The sequence below is a fragment of the Gymnodraco acuticeps genome, unplaced genomic scaffold (genome assembly GCF_902827175.1).
Source record: "Gymnodraco acuticeps unplaced genomic scaffold, fGymAcu1.1, whole genome shotgun sequence".
Lineage (NCBI taxonomy): Eukaryota > Metazoa > Chordata > Actinopteri > Perciformes > Bathydraconidae > Gymnodraco > Gymnodraco acuticeps.
The window spans coordinates 452,068-457,263 of record NW_022990508.1 but is presented as its reverse complement, the minus strand read 5'-3'; positions in this window follow the sequence as shown (position 1 = coordinate 457,263).

Here is a 5,196-nt window from a genome sequence, read left to right as displayed (position 1 = left end):
TTGCGGTAAACCCTGCGAGAGAGAAAGGTTTGAGCTCCATACTGTTTCACAAATAATGCTTGAAGTGGTTTGGAACATAATATGGCATTTAATCACGGCAGCGTTTAGCTGAGTTTCTCCGGGTAGAAAACTCTCTTAGCAGGGGAAAGCTGCGTGACGCTCCCATTTTAATGGTGATTAGATTTTTAAATGCTAACACTTAACAGTTTTTTCTGACTGTGTTGCCTGTTTCCTGCAGACGTCCAGCTGCTGGTGGTGGTTAAAGAAGAGCTTCTCCCTGACCAGCAGGAGTGGAGCACCAGTCTGGAACAGGAGGACCCAGAGCCCCCCACACACATTAAGCAGCAACAGGAGGAACTCAGGATCAGTCAGGAGGGAGAGCAGCTTCAGGAGCTGGAGGAGGCTGATATCACCAAGTCCACTTTCACTCCTGACCCTGTGAAGAGTGAAGATGATAAAGAGAAACCTCCGTCCTCACAGCCTCATCAAAGACAAAATGAACACATGGAAACAGAAGGTGATGGAGATGACTGTCGAGGACCAGAACCAGCAAGGAACTCGGATCCAGAGAGCAGTTTACAATCAAAGACTGAGGACGACACTGGAGACTCTTCTGAACCTGACACTGGAGACTCTTCTGAACCTGACACTGGAGACAGTGCTGATTGGAAGAAGACCAGAGAACCTGCGTCAGGCTCAAACTCACGGAAAAATAGACAAGAATCTGTCAGTGATTCAAGCTGTAGTGCTGTAAAGAAACAATTTGGCTGCTCCGTGTGTATGAAATATTTTACATATAGAAGAAATGTTCAGCGACACATGAGAATTCACACAGGAGAGAAACCAATCAACTGCTCGGTTTGTACCAAATCTTTTGCATTGAGTGAAAGTTTAAAAAAACACATGAGAAGCCACACAGGAGAGAAACCATATAGATGCTCAGTCTGTAAGAAATATTTTGCATCGAGAAGAAATGTAAATCGACACATGAGAATCCACACAGGAGAGAAACCCTTTAGCTGCTCAGTTTGTAAGAAACCTTTTTCAGAGAGGGCAAGTTTAAAAAAGCACATGAGAATCCACACAGGAGAGAAACCATTCAGCTGCTCAGTCTGTAAGAAATCTTTTGCAACGAGAACACATGTGAATCAACACATGATAATCCACACAGGAGAGAAACCCTTTAGCTGCTCTGTTTGTAAGAAAGCTTTTTCAACAAGGGGAAGTTTAAAGTCACACATGAGAGTCCACACAGGAGAGGAAATATACAGCTGCAATGTTTGTGACAGAAGATTTAAATGGCATAGTGATTTCAAAAGACACAAGTGTGTTAGTCGTCAGTCCTCACAGCCTAATGAAATTCAAATTGAGGATAATGGAAAGGCAGATCCTCCAATCAGCAGCTCAGCTGAACACATAGAAACAGAAGCTGTGGGAGAGGACAATGAATACGTCTTATGACAGTTCTGCTCAAGACCAAATTCCCGTGTCCTGCATTTCACCTGCTGATCCCCTACTGCTCATTTAAGGTGGACTGACCTTTACAATGGACCAGCTAGTCTTAGTGTCTTAAAGGTCCCCTATTATACTGTTTTTCATCAATATATTTTAGGTATCAAATATATTCAAAACATGTATCTGAAGTGTTTGGCTCCAAATACCAAACAGATCATTGCAGCATCCCATAAACCCCTCTGTTTCCGCCCTGTTTCAAAAGTGCTGATTCTCTGTCTGTTACTTTAGATGAAAATAAGGAGCCACTCCCCATGCCCCTCTGAGAGATATTTGGTTAAAAAGAACACAATGGTGCTCTAGGAGGAGATTCAGGTGAAAAGGTGGGCGGGTGTTATCTTGGTTGGTGATTGGCTAATGGTTACACAAACCAACAAATCGTTATGACATCATAAAGTGGCCAAAATCTGATCAGCTCATTTTCAGACAGGTTTTTATATAAATGGATCGGGACAAAAGTGAGAAAATCTTTTTCCTGAAACTTTCAGAATCTCTTTACACAGAGGGGACACATGTTTATCTATAAAATACATGAACAAGTGCATTTTGCATGATATGTCCCCTTTTAATGCAGCCCTGTTCTGCATAAATGTACCTGTTATCTGATTGTTTTTGCTTCTGTAACTGTAAGGGAATACATTTGCCTATTTTGTATCCTGATTACCCAATGCCGTTAGATGTAATACGTTACTTCCCTAAGCCTGATTTCCCCCACCTGCAACCGATTCGCGAATAATCACAAATGCTCATTTATTTGACCCCTTGACTCGACTATTTGTTGTTTAATAATCGTTACATCTCCTCAGGACCAAGCTCCCACGTCCTGCCTTTCACCTGCTGCTCATTTAAGGTGGACCGACCTTTACAATGGTCCAGCTAGTCTTAGTTTCTTAATGCAAACGTTTTGTAAAGTGATAATAGACCAAAAACGTGCTTTTGGATTGTGTGCTATCTGCAGGATGGTGTCTGTACTAAAAAATTGTTTATGAAATGAGAGCTTCACTCTGTTTTTGTTGTCCAAACAACGCCAACAGAGCGATACGTCTTCTTTCCAGACGATGGCATAAATGTTGCATCATCCAGTTCAACTGTCATCCACATATTATAATTCAAAAGAGCAATGTGTTAAGATATGGCTAGTAATTCACTATTTCAACAGAATGTGAAGAGGTTACAGTCTTGAGGCCATGTCCAATATGTTTGTTTTGTTTGATTAAATCTACTGAAATGAGCATTCAATGACTAAATTATTCTTAATTACTGTCATTACATCATGGGTTTGCATTGCAATATTAGAACGCATAAAACCCAACTTTATTTGTTCTAAGTTGCGGGTGTTCATTGTTTAGAAGTCCGCTGTGTTTCATCCAAGCTTCCACTTTGTGCTCCGATAATGCTGAAAGTATCTGTTGTATGCGTTACCTGCTCCAGTAATACAAGTGTAATTCACTGGACAGAGACAAGAGATAGTGGATGGATCCAGACAAGAACCAGAAGATAGACCCTTCAGGTTTTGAAAATTATCAGGGATAGAGCTAGAAGATAGCCATTACAAAGCCAAGAAAGATCCAGTAGAAAGACAGGAAGGAGCCAAAAGAGTTTGTGTTTTGTATCTTTTTAATATTCTTCTCTTAAGATATTAAAACTTCCTATCTCACCAGAGGTCGCGTTAACCGAATATGATGGTTCATATCGTCAGTTAGCTGAGGTGTCTTCCCGTTAAGTGGGTATGACACATTAATAGGTTGTCAAATGTTAAGAAGCCCTGAGACACAGTTTTGGAAAATGTTGCTTAACAGGTTAATGTTTAAACAGATCTAATAAATGTTAACTGTTTAAATATATATCCTGAAATGTTCCTGTTATTTAGGGGTGATAGAAGCGAAGGAATTGTTTTAGTTTTTTTTTAAATTAAGGTTATTTGTTTGCCCCTAGTGGCTAAAACTGCACATCATTACATTACATTACATTGCATTTAGCTGACGCTTTTGTCCAAAGCGACTTACAATAAGTACATTCGACCAGGAAGACACAACCTTGAAGAAAACAGAATCATATAAGTATATCAGGTTTCATAGAGCCAAACATTTCAAGTGCTACTCAACTGGCTTTAGGTAATCCAGTCCTTTATTAGTATAAAAGTGCTTCGTTAATCGTTCTAACGCTCGAAGTGGAGTCGAAAGAGATGAGTTTTCAGTTTGCGCCGGAAGATGTGCAAGCTATCTGCCGTCCTGATGTACAATGGGGAGCTCATTCCACCATCTTGGAGCCAGGGATAGCAAACCCACGTGTTTTCGCCGATGGGAACTTGGGTCCCCCTCGCAGCGAGGGCGCAGCGAGTCGTTTGGCTGATGCAGAGCGTAGTGCACGCGCTGGGGTGTACGGTTTAACCATGTCCCTGGATGTAGGAAGGGCCAGATCCATTCGCAGCACGGTAAGCAAGTACCAGTGTCACACTGAGACTCTTCTGGAAACTATTTCTATATTTAACGAATCTTTTTTTTTTTTAACCAGATCTAATAGCTGTTAAAGGTGGGGTAGGTAATTTTGGAGAAACCAGCTAGAATGCGCTAGAATTTGAAAATACACAGCCGGAAAAAATCTGCCACTTCCTTACAGAGCCCCTCCTCCAACACACACAAAACGCGCACATGACCAATGAGGGCACAAGATAAGTTTGTGCACAGATGGAAGGCTGACAGGCAGGTAGGCCATCCAGTTATTTAGCCGGGCCGGCTCAGATGATTGGTCGTGCTTTTACAGTACTACGGACTTCCACAGATGACATTTTGTAATGGATGTAAAGACTGAATCTAACTAGATGTTGTTCTTCTCTAGAGGGCAATACTGCACAATCACTGTGAGTTTTAAGTCTCTACTGGATTTATTGTATGGATCAGGTTTTTTTTTAACTGTAATGGCTTGAAAATCGCCTACAGTATGTTCTGGGTGACCTTTTAAATTTACCAGATCTTTATTTTGCTACCCCTTTTCCTGTTTTTTAGGAGTGCTAGAAGCGAAGGAATTTTAAAATGAAGGTAATTGTTTTGTCCCTAGAGGCTAGACTCTAGCCTAAAAAAATCTATACTATTACTACTACTACTACTACTACTACTATACTATACTAACGATACTCTAGCCGCTTAAGTCTCTACTGGATTATTTGTATGCGTATGGATCAGGTTTTTTTTTTTAACTGTAATGGCTTGAAATCGCCTACAGTATGTTCTGGGTGACCTTTTAAATTTAACCAGATCTTTATTTTGCTACCCTTTTCCTGTTTTTTAGGAGTGCTAGAAACGAAGGAATTTTAAAATGAAGGTAATTGTTTTGCCCCTAGAGGCTAGACTCTAGCCTAAAAAAAACTATACTACTACTACTATACTATACTAACGATACTCTAGCCGCTTAAGTAAGTACTTCTGGAACCTTTGTTGATGTTTAATAAATTGATCTAATAAATGTTAACTGTTTAAATATATCCTGACTGAATGTTATTATATGTTATTGCTCACTCATTTTGAGCTTTAGTCTGTTCTGGAAATGTTTTTATGTCTTACTAATTTTGTTGTTGTTTATCATATTTTCTAAAGTTTGACTGTCAAGGCTGCTTCTCGTAGTCGTCGGGGACATCTGGGACGATACTAGAAAGGAAATTAATGAATCTTCTCCACCATGGTGTTT